Source organism: Anopheles merus, chromosome 3L, assembly GCF_017562075.2.
Source record: "Anopheles merus strain MAF chromosome 3L, AmerM5.1, whole genome shotgun sequence".
In the NCBI taxonomy this organism is placed as follows: Eukaryota; Metazoa; Arthropoda; class Insecta; order Diptera; family Culicidae; genus Anopheles; species Anopheles merus.
The window spans coordinates 20,993,944-21,006,587 of record NC_054085.1 but is presented as its reverse complement, the minus strand read 5'-3'; positions in this window follow the sequence as shown (position 1 = coordinate 21,006,587).

The window sequence follows — 12,644 nt, the reverse complement described above, 5'->3', positions numbered from 1 at the left end:
CCACAAGAATAAAGTGTCATGAAGGACAAAACAAATCTTCATTGCACTTTAAACTCATGATTTTTATTTGTAGTACATTTTTTCAGCACATAGGCTGAAAACTACAGTTTCAGTAACTTTAATTGTGCAAACAAACAAAAAAATAAATAAATAAAATCAGGTAACATTATGTCTACCATCACATTTTCTCTTCTACACAACTTGCCGAGGTGCCAGATGCTAAGTACTGAATAATTTTCTATGTAATAAATATCAAGTTTTTGAAAAGAGTGTATTCATGTTTTATACAATTTAATATAATTTAAAACTCGTGTTATGTGATATTTTAGGCAATCAAAAATATAAAAATGCCGAAAAACAATAAACTCATTAAAACAGATTTTCAAAATGATATTAGCTATAGTTTTACTAAAAAAAAAATAAAAAATAAAATAAAATTCTTGTTCATGTTACATTACAAAAACCTGAAAATGTTCAAAATTATTGTACTAATTTTGCATCTCTTTTAACTGTAGCTAAAATAGCAAACATTTTAATCCCAAAACTCCTCGAAGAAGCAGAATCAGAAAAAAGGGATTTGGTTCACAAACAGAAATGTCAAAAGTATAAAAATTTAAATGTAATCAAAAAATCTAATTTGACATCCAAATCATGCTTAAGTAATAGTCAAACATGATGATTTGATAGCCCGTGCTTCCTTTATTCAGCTAAGAATGTAGCCAACACGAAGAAACCGCCAGAGAAAGCGGCCCAAAACATCAAAACATCCCGTCAATCTTCGCCTTTGTTAAGACGACGCTGTTCGTGCCCCCCCCCCCCCCCGTGCCATACACTGATAACACTGATCACGAGACAGCACTGCAATTTGATGCTTTCCGGTGCATAGATAGCGCATAATCAATTGCCAGCGGAACCGATGTTTTCACACGCCCACCGTGTCGCTCGCTCGCTATCATATCATAAATTCGTGCGCGTTAAGGCGTGTCCACATTTCACGCCACTTCGGTGAACCCACCCAAAACCCGTCGATTATGAGGTTGAGGTTAATTTTGTGGAAAATTACCCACACTCAACCACCCACCCAACCGCCCACGCGGTGCAAGGGCAGGTGTTTTGTGTGTAGGATTATATGTGCATTCCTTCCCTACGGTCGAAGGCACCAAACCTGCGGACGCGGTAACTTCAAACCAGGGTTACCGAAGCTTGCGTGTTCAATCTGTTGGCAGAAAACTGTACTTCCGTGAGTGGAGGAAATCTCCAGACATGCCAAGTTGGCCACTATTGGACGGCGTTGCTTAACGAAGATAATTATTTTCACATCATTTTCCTCGAACACTTCAAACGACACCAATTGCCTCTGGAGGGGGTTTGTGGCGGTCTTAGTGGCGACTTAGTCTCTCGCTGAACAAATATGAACCGCGTCACGGATCGAACTAATGCTCAGAGTCACACAACACTCTGGAACAGTTCTTGGCACCGTGAGGAATGATTTTCATTTAAAAATTTACGAGCTCAATTAGAGCTCGTAAAGCGATGATTATGACGCGCTGGGAAGGGTTTGTTCGCGAAGAAGCAGTGACTAGCAATTCGTTTGGAGTTTAGAGTTAAAATCTCGGAAAGAAATCTTCCCCTGCCAGGTAAGCGCTAGAACGGGTTAGAAGTTCAGGGCAAAGACAGTCGTCAACGGCATTCTGGTAAAAAAAAAGCGAGCTAAACAGACGATGCCGCACAGAGGAGCCGATTTTTGGACGCCGCCGAGATTGCGCACCGGTAGTTGTCGCTGTGGGACGGGTTTCCCTTTCCCAAATCTAATGCATTGTTCGGTGCTTTGTCTCAATCTTCGGCATTCGTTTGAACAAGTTCTAGCGTCCGGACCGATTTGCCGTTCTGCGTTCCTTTTGTTGTTCTCCGCTTTTATGTCTTTCTCATATCCCCCGGTCTCTTCCTTGTTGTTTCGTTGCTTTTCGAGACGGAGGCGCGCGAGCGCGCGCGGAAGACCGGCAGGGAAAATTTATTGGAAGTCGTCGATTTTATGATGTCTCTATACGTTTTCAACCCTCCCGGCCTTTTTGTGTGTTTCGACCGCAGCGCGCGCACTTATCGCTTTGTATGACCCCGGGGCGCTCCCCGGGCCGCTCGGTCTGTGTCTCTCCAATTAACTGGTTTCTCTAATCAACTTCCATCCTCTCGCAGCACAAAGCGGTCTTTTTTTTGGGTTGCGTTTGCGGAACAGGCAGTTGTAGACGTCGCTCCTGGCCGTGGGGTGCGTAAGGCGTCCGGCGACAAGGAGTGTCGGAGGTCTTTGACGCCACTGTTGAGTGAGTTGCAAGCAATAAATTTTTAAGGGTTTTTGTACCTTCTTTTTTTTTTTGGTTCTTGCACGAATCGGAAGCGTTTATGACGGTGGAAGATGATCCTTGGGATAATAGTGTCTATTAGAGGGTTTTAGGAGTAGCAAATTTGTATGATTTGGAAAGATATTTATTTGAAGCTCGGTTTGTTTTGGGCGGAAATTGTATATAAAATAATATTTTTGACGTCTTATTTGACGATGGTGTGTTATGCTGTTTTGGTTTTGTTTGGGACTGGTACTGAGTTGGGAAATAAGTGTAATAGTTTTGATAACATTTTCCTAATTCAATAGTGACATAAAAAGGTTTGGCCTAAGGTGTATAAACTACCCTTTTGTAAATTTAATTTTGAAAAGTTGTTTTTTGATATGATTAAATTCAAAAATAAGTTAGGAATAGATTTGGAGATATTTATTATACCCGCAAGAACAGCTGTGTCTGGTTTATTACTAGGACTTTCCACAATTTAGTTTGTAATGGATCTCCGCATGGTCTTAACCACAATTCTCAATGTTCTTATCTTTTTCTTTTAAAGCATAGATGTATAAATTTTGATGTAAGTTAATTTAAATTACCTTGTTAATTAACACATCCTTAAATACTGTTTAATTCTTGATGCCACTGCACGAATCTACCAGGCAATGTTCAAGAAGCCGTCGTTTGTAAACCTAATTTATGGTCGCCGCCCTGTACCGAACCATACATGACGACATTAAAAAAAAATCATTAATTTAATGCAACACGTGTTAACAACTACTTTACAGGACAACACGGCAGCACCGGCGGCGTATTTCTTTACGCTCCCGGCTTGTTACATCCGGCGAGCCATCAAAGCAAGAGTGCCATAACTTCCGCTGCCGCCTTCGAAGAGCCATCTTCCGTGGTCTGGTGTGTGTGTATTGGTGCCGAGTGTTGGGGTGCCCTCCCTTTAAAGCGCCTTTAACAACCGCCGCCAAGAAGCAATCGTACAAATACGTTTAATTTATTTCGATAAGTTTATTCTGTCATCAATATTCTCGTGCATTGCGGCACACGAAAGGGGAAGAGGGTGGCAATGGTTTCAATGCTTTCAAGTAGAATGATTCATTGGCGCCCCTTGCGAGTGTCGTTGGCGCTGACACATTGGTAGGTGCTCTGCTCGCGCACAGTTTAGTGCACTTCGTCCTCTGGGGAAAGGTTTTTTTTTTAGTGGAGTTCCGAATGACTTCCAAACAGGAAAATCACTTTCCTCATCCATTATGTTACGCTCGCTGCGTTACATGGGATGATGGAAATGGTTTCACCGGCAAAAAAGGGAGAAATTAGGAGCCGACGGTAAAGCAAACGGTAATGAAATAGATCGGTGCTCTAGCAGGTAACATGGCTCCAAGGTGCAGGGGTTTGCTGGCTAAACTAGATATAACGATAAGATTATGAAAAATAAAATAAAATTATATCTTGAGCCTACCGATGCCTTTGAAAAACATGTTTTTTTATTTATGATTTTATAGTTTTTTTAGGAAATGATACAAAAAATTTGATAATATAAAATTGGAAAATATATTAAATCTAATGAACAAACTCTGGTTGAATATAGAATTGGCAGACCTCCTTCCAGATTTTCCTTTGGAGCTCCCATTTCAAGGCAAAGTGAGAATAATTTAATCTTTCTTGTTGATCCTCAACCACTGTACGACTCATAGCTCCTCCAGAGCAACCATGGCCACATCCTGGGAAGAATCCACATCCGTAACACATTCATCATGGGCCCCGGGAGCAAGTGGCTCACTGGCAAAGCATTACATCGATTTAAGCTTTAAGGCCATGTTTCAAAAATAGATTAAGAGTGGCCCCGGTATCAAGCTCATAAATTTTCTCCCATTTTCACCGACTTCTCACCCAGCACCCCCCGGTCGAAGGCGTGAACCATTTCCGGCCGGTACAGCATGATTCAAATCGTCTCCTGGCATGATGAGGTGACGGTGCAAAGTTCGGGCACAACGTCACGATACGTCCCGGTACCGTTTGTCGCTTGTTCGGGAGTGAAGTTTGGAGGATTTAGTGTTTTCTTTTTTGCTGGGTTCTCTTGTCTCCCTCAGTGCTTCCATCGTGGTGCTGTACTGAACAATTCCAACACATTACGGACTAAGTTACACGTTTTTTCATGGACACATTGAGCCGAGAGGGAGACGAGGGAACGAGGGATGTGCGTTACACGTGACAGATACGCCACCGGAAAGAAACACAGGGCACAAGTTTCTGTTCCTCTGGGGAAAACTTTACCGAAATTACTCTCACTTTCCTCGTGCCCGGGCGGGAACTGATACGCAACTGGAAAGATTGCAATCCGGAAACAGAAAATAAAGTGCCACTACCAAAGAACGCAGGGGAAAAAGAACGGATCCCGTCAGTGCGTGGGGGAAAAAGTTTTCGATCAAACGACACTGACACCTCAAGGTTTCGCTGGGAGTACTAGGGGCCCCCCTTCTGTAGCTGATCCTTCAGACAACGAAATTTAGTCTGCATGTGCGCCCCCAGCTTGCGCTGCCATTCGCTCTACGCGTGTCCCTCCACGCGCAATCCACGTACTGCGAAACTGCGTCGGCCAGGGAAAGTAATTCCGAAATGGATTTTCAATTTCAAGCGATCAATCTGGAGTGGAAATTGATGAATTTGCCCGACCGGGCCCTAGGAGACGGACTCGGTTTGGCGTGGATTGGGGTGAGATGCGACGGTTATGGTTGAGCGCGAAAAGTTATGCCAATGAAGGCTACGCACTGCAGACGTTATCGGAGATGTGCGATCGAAGGCCAGCAGAAGGACTTGAACCGTGCTCAGCTGTTTCTGGTTGATGGGTTTTGCATGCGAAATATTGAGACGGTCGCCCGAGCGCAGGGGTTGTTTGGTTGCCGGTGCGTTATCGCGAAGGGTTGGAAAAGTTGTGCACGGTTCGATGCATGCAGAAGCGATTCATTCGAGCTTTCGAGCACACGCTTACACACGCTGTGTGCGCATAGAAATGTGCGCTCGGGTTGCAGGCCGAGCCTCTGTGCTGTTGGTGGCGTTTTTTTATTCATCCTTTACATGAGCGGGGCAGGTTTTGAGTTTAGTGAAGATAACAATCGGGGTAATTGGGAGGAAATTCATTTCAAAGCAACTTAACAAATTGTGTTTTGTTTTGCACAAAGCGTTTTTTGGCAAATATTTTATATTATTTATTTTTATTTTTTCAAATTGGATTTGTGCAGATTGTGATCATTTATTAGGATTTGTGTACATTGATGATGATTTATTTATTTATTAGATCTTAAATTGGACCAGAAACAGAATGATTGATTTAACAATAAAACCTTCATCCACCATATCCAACAAGCTAGAAAAATCAAGAAGTGAATCTCGATTAAAAGACCAAAAAACTATATACAACTTTAAATGCAATGCAAAAATTATTCGATTTGGTGATCCAAAGCAAATGCTAGCTTCGGAGCACACCTTGGACACAATTAGCCAAAATTTTCCGATACAGGGTTTTGTGATTGAACTAAACGCCGTAGGACATAATTGCAAATCGCCGTGAGTCAATCGCAAGACTTCAGCACGACATCAGAATAATTTTGACAGTACTCGGATCTACGGATGTTGATCGCAAGACTGCGGCACACTTTCTGGAGCACATAATCGCACTCCTGAGACGTGCAACCGGTTTGACTTCATATCTTGAGAATCCATCGTTAGGGTTTTGGAGAAGCAAAAAATAAGCTATTTTGTCGGTGCCAATAAAAAAGTATCATCTAAAAAAATACTCGCTTGGTTTGTTTTGGAGTTTCAGTATTTAACTACCCATTTCAATTGACATGAGCTGTACTTAGCGCCTCCCCTTTAAAACCTTAGATTCGAATTACATGAACTGATGTTTTGTCTGTGTTTAGAATAAGTATGCACCACCCAGTCCAACAAAGAAAATAAATTGATTTTCTTCAGTAAATGAGTAAAATTCAATACTGAGTTTGACACTTTATATGAAGACCACAGGATACTTACCCGAATTTGTCTTAAGCAATACGAAGACTACGACTTGAAGTTTAAAAACGTATGAAATCCATAAAAATATGAAATAATAATCAGGCGATTCCAATACATTGATGTCTGCAAGAATTATGTGTAAACAATTTGTTGAACTACATATCATGGGCGTGTAACAGTTTGTTTGAGAATTGTGCAGCAGATTATGAATTGCATCCGTTGAATTAAGGTGAATTTTTAATAATTTTTTTTTCTCAGTTGTATTACGATCTATAATCAATTATTTGATACTTTTTATTTATCTTAGGACAAAATGTTATTTTTTTTAATGGGAGTCGGTGCAAGCAGTCTTAAGTTTACCATCTAGGTTTTATGACAACACGCCTCATATTGCTAAAGATTGTGACAAATCAGAGTAATGACTTACACTTTTATGTTTACCAACAGTAAAGCCAAAAGTTGTGCAAACAGCTCGATAAGAATAATTCCCTGTTCCCTACCCGAAAGGGTCACTAATATGCTCATATCAAGCTTTTTATCCTGTTAGTAACGCTGACTTTTGCGTGGAATTAACACAGCAACCGGCCCAAACAACAGTAACCCCTAGAGGGGACAACCCCCACCATCGATTGTTATTCTCCTTTTACAAAACACGTAACTCAGTTACGCGTCCCAGGGCAGACGAAACGGCCACGGCTGCTGATTGTTATCTAGCGATTGTACTTAACTCGACCGTAATTAATACAAATGAGAAGCGGATTATGGAAAGAATGGGAAAATAAAGTACTTTGGCCACGCACAGCCAAACCTCCCTTGACAATCAGGCGTATGTTACACTGGCGCAACTGAACGGAAAAACATCCATTCCAGTGTGCGAGGGTCTTTTTTAAATTGAAATGAAAAAATGAATTTCATACCGGGTACATTTAAATTCGCTACATGCAACCGGTCGTCCCCGGCATTCTGGGGCGCTGCACAATGCACGTTCCATTCCATTTGTGCTGCACGATTGCCGGCCGTTCCCATGCCGAAGTACCGAAGGGTTGGTAAGGTATGAAAAATTAATCCGTATTATAATTTCAGTGCAAAATTATAGAATTATCTCCGGAGAATTTTCTGCCTGAAATCAGAATCAGATCGTGAGTCGGGGTGTGTTCGGGGGGTTTTTTTTTGACTCGCCGGGGTACACCCTGTTTGCTGTACGGTATGATGTCACTGTGACGTACGCACGAAGCATCCGGCGCGGGGTGAATTATTTAATGCGCTTTCCTTCAACGGCGACGGCATGCGTGCCACTCAAATATGAATAAAACTGGGATCAATTCCTTTTGTCTGAATAGATGGGCCATCAGCGTGGAAATTGCATTTGCCGCTGCACGGGTTGACAATGGCTGGGAAAAACTATCAACTCGCTTACTGGGCTGTTGGCTGTCCTATCAATATGTGATTGAATTTGGATTCGGCAGGATGCGAAAGAGTGTCACGCGGATAAGTCAAAAAGCTCGTTGATGGCAATCATCGGTTGGGCCAACCGGTACGAATCGAACGTGACCTGGGTCGATGGTGGCCTTACGTTGAGAGTATAATGAATTATTTTCTGTACAAAGCGGTGTCACATATGCGTGTTGTCAAAATTCGAACGTTTTAACGAGTTGTGTGCTGTTAGCTGTTTGGCGCTGATGGATTGATAACGCTGTTCATGCATCATTTATGTTGCATTTCTCATGGATGGTTTAAACATAGTCTATAACACATTCATCTCAATCTCAACGTCAATGAATCAACTGTTTTTATATATTCTAACGCATTCTTTGAGTTGTAGCATTGAATGAACCAAACCGCTCTTAAAAGGAAAATTTAAAATTTAATTATGTCTCTTATAAGCTTCTTCATCTGGTATCTGTAATAGTTTTTGTTCTGTAAGTTCTGTTCTATTACTATCCCTTTGCCTTTTCTGGTTCAGTTCATTCATGTTCAAATATTTGTATAAAACCAACTGTCGCTTTTGTTCCAGCCCAAGTAAGTAGTTTCTTTGTAGTTGATTGTCAAAAGCCGGTCATATCTAAACTAATGTTGGTTAAGTTGAGCTTAAATAGGAAGTCCAGCGTGAATATTTCACAATAAAAAGCATTAAATTGTCCAATGATCGCAGCAAATACTTTTGATTATATTGATGATCGACTAATAAGTGTTAAAGATCAGTATTCTTTATCTTCTTTGGCACAACAACCGTTGTCGGTCAAGGCCTGCCGTAGCAGGAATAGTCAGTCCTACGTATGAGGGCACGGTCTATTTGGAGCTTGAACATATGACGGGCATGTTGTTAAGTCGTACGAGTTGACGACTGTACCACCAGACCGGCCTAAAGATCAATATTACAGGTAGTTTAAACATCAATTTATGTTTATGTTAATGTAAAGAATGTACATAATTTATCTTCGAGACAAGAGGCAATTACTTATTTAATATTAGTACTGAATTATCTGAGGTGTCAGTCATATATTACGTAACGTTAAAAGTGGTCGTTTTTGACCTTTATTTCTCATGTTGTAACTATACTTTATTGCAATATAAAGAAAACGAGGTAAAAGACGACCACTTTTAGCGTTACGTTAGCCTTTAAAAATAATATGTCTGAGATAAATCTATCTTTTTTATTATATGCAACAGCTTTTATTGCATTTGAAACATGGATTTAAGATTTATCATGATTTAAATATGATTAACAATTAAACCTGGAAAGCTTTGTTCGCAAACCAAATAAATGTGATTTTTATTTAGTTTTTTAATCAAATATCATCATTGTGATGGTTTTCGATCATTTATTTTTTTTCTTTTTCTTTCATTCAGGAGAAACAAACCAAAAAGGCCTTATTGCTATCAATTTAGTCAACCAATCGCGATAATGCAAAAAAATAATAATAATAATTTTCATGATATGCAGCCATAACCTGTTCAATGAAATGAGCGTTACGTAATTTTTAGATGGCCCCTGGAAACAAAACAAATCTGCATTGATCGAAGTGTCCAAAACAAGTCAAATACATATCTCCTCTTATTACCATAGTGACACTTTAAAACCTCCTACTAATACAGTCTGATGTGTGTCTTTACTTCAAGAATCTCCACGAAAATTTACTTTCCCTTCAAACCGATCCGGCAGTAAACAAATTTCCCAGAACCACCTAAACACCTAAATCATCTTCACGGGAAGGACCGTGTGCCACCCGCGTCACACGCTTGATGGACTTGTTTAATGCGCACTAAACACGAGTTCGCTGTGCAGGGGGCTGAATTAACGCGTCAAACTTGTAACACGCCATGCTAGGCTGCAGTGCTCCCGACGCCCAAAAACCATCATAAATGTCAATTAAAACCGTCATTGCCGTTAAATGATCTTTTTGTCGTGCTGCGTGCTGCGAGCGCAGCTTCACTGCCTCCGGTCGGTCGGTGACGAATGCCATTTGTCATTTGTCGGTGCGGTGTGCGCTAAGACGGAAAGCGACCGACCGTTTCCGTACGCTTCCATCGGAATTCGGCAAGGATTCACCACCCGGGCACCAGCTGGCCCGCGTCTCTCAGGGCCGCCATTTGCCACCTTCCAAAAAAGGCGCACAGGGAAAACCTTAATCCATCGTATGAAAAATGATGATGAGCAGTGGCAGAATAGATGACGGAAGTAGTGCGTTGGGCAGAACGGCAAAAGGAAAAGGAAAAAAAAACTCGAAGCTCGCATTGTCCGGAAAGCGACATGTGAACACGGAAGACGGATTGCTGGAATGTGCAACGATTATTACCACGCCCTTGTTAAACATGCCCGATGACAGTGGGCGCGGAACAGTTTGGGCACAGGGAGATGGCAGCGGAAGACGCAAACCACAAAACGAAACCTGCAGTAAGTAGTGGTGAATTTATCGCCCGACCAGCGCCCGAACCTGCAGGCAATGCAGATCCTGCCGGCAGGCTGGCTGCGGGATGAAGCGCAATGAAAAATGTAATACAACCCGGTGCCAGTCGGGCTCCGGCTGGAACCGAAACGCGCCACCGAAAACTAGCCGGTGCCGCGCGCGAGACAGAGAAATTCATCACAGGAACGGCCCAGTTTTTGTCCTCTCTGGCCGGGTTTTTTTTGCGTTCCCCTCTACGCGGAGCGTTCGAAAATCCCGTCCAAAAGCAAAGCGAGTGTCATTTATCGAAGTAATGTGACAGGGAACAATTTTTCAGCGTTGCAGCCCAGAAATAGTTCTAATCAAGATGCTGATGACACTACGATTCTGGGTTGTTTTTTTCTGGGCTCTGTTCTCGGGTCGTTTGCCAGTACGGTACCGAAATTTGAAACTCTTCCAACGAGGACACGTATCTAGTCCCTTTGGTTCGTTATTTTTTGCACCCCCTGTCCCGGCATGCTCCGTGTAAGAAGTGCCGGTGATGCAGTCGGTAAGAAGGCTTTCAGCGGCAGCGTTCTCTCGTGTGCATGGTGCGACGCCCCGAAGTTTCAACTTTCATTCGACACATTCGCGCGCGCTCCAGCGAAGGCCCATATTTTCATCTCAGGGCCTGTGTGACCCTGCTGCACAGCCCGACATCCTGCGTCATTCGAGTCGACACTGAGCGGTTCCAGCCCCCTTTTGCAGGGTTGCGGCGGAGCGTCAAGTGCTTGCTGTGTGGTTTTAAGGCATACGTTAATGTGACGCACCACAAGCTTTGCGTTGCGGTAGTTAATGCGGTAGAATGTCACTTTTTATGCCTAGGCGTAGGTCGGGGTTACATTTAGCGATTTAGCGTTCACACCAGCAGCGTTCACACACATACACGGAGAAAGGCTTCTCAATTCGGAGGGCTTTCAATATGGTTCGGATCATATTCTTTAATGGGGGCCCGCAGGCCGATATGATGTGTGCCCGGTGTGGTTACGATGACTTTCACATGATGTTTATGAGCCTTTCTTCCTGCCGAGAGTGAAAGTAATAGTGGGATGGGAGGGAGAGTAACGATTTCCGCGAACAAAAAAAAACGGGATATTACCCTAAGCTTACGCTTGCCGGGCTCGGGTGAGAAGATCTAAAATAAATCCTCCGATCTATGTACGCCCGAGATCGTGAACATTGCGATGGCGGCCTGCAACGGGAGCCTCCAAACGGCGCACAACGGGCTGCCTGAGCAGGTGTGAACAATCAGTCGTTTGGAGTGATGATGGATCGTAAAATATGAACCAGTCATAAACATTCCGGGAAATCCGTCTAGGCGTCTGGGGATGAAGTGATTGGATGGGAAAAAAGGGATAAAACCGGGATGAGAGGGTATTGAGTGCTTGGCTTTTTTGTATCATACTAACGAGGCTGGGCAATGTTGCCCCTTTTCCCTGTTGATGTATCTCTTGGAGCAGATTATCGTAAAGATTCTTTTATTTAAAATCTTTTTTTTTTCTGCATTATCTGTAATGGATCCCGTATGGCTCTTATCGTATGCTGGAGATTGAGTTATATTTTAAATGCATGCATTTTACAGCTCCAAGTAAAAGGGTGCTGATCCAATGGTTTAATATGATGGAAGATGTCAAATCAAATGATGCTGTGTTGATCATAATTAGGGCGGTGTAATCTGACCGATACATATAATCATTAATTCCAGCCAAAATAGTGCCATCCTAGGCAGTCAGCTGTCTGTCAGCTTTCGAACACGATGAAACATTTTACTCGTAATTTAATGAACAAGAACAATATGTTTCAAATTCAAACATGTCCAGAACTCTATGATTCAAGTTGGATGCCGATCTCTATGATGCAAGTTGCTTTCAATCATATCGTTTTAATTCATTTCAATGATGATACAAGCCTTTTGATAAAATGTTCTGGATACAGTGCTTTTAAGCAAATAAAGGTACTTTTTTCTTCTACTATTTTGAGTAAATTCCTTCGTGAACACGCCTATACAAGCTTTCGAGACTTATTCAGTACCACGCAGCCAGATAGATAGTCAGATACGTTGAGACGGTTCCTTCTAGGCTTGAACAACCAGGATGAGCTTGTTATTGAGTCGTTCTAGTTGACGTGTTAACTACGGGACCGCTCCCAAATAATGGTAGTCAAATTTAATATCATTACTTCTTTGATTAGCCTCCCTGAATCCTGAGTGAATGTATCAGTTTATGATTGTGTCACACTACTGTTTTCGGAGCAAATTAGGAAGATATATTTCAAAAAGAAAATTGTATAGTAAGATGAGATGGATAAACAGTTACATTTCATATTACAAAGATAATTTTAGTATCTTGCTGAATAAAGTTTAGAT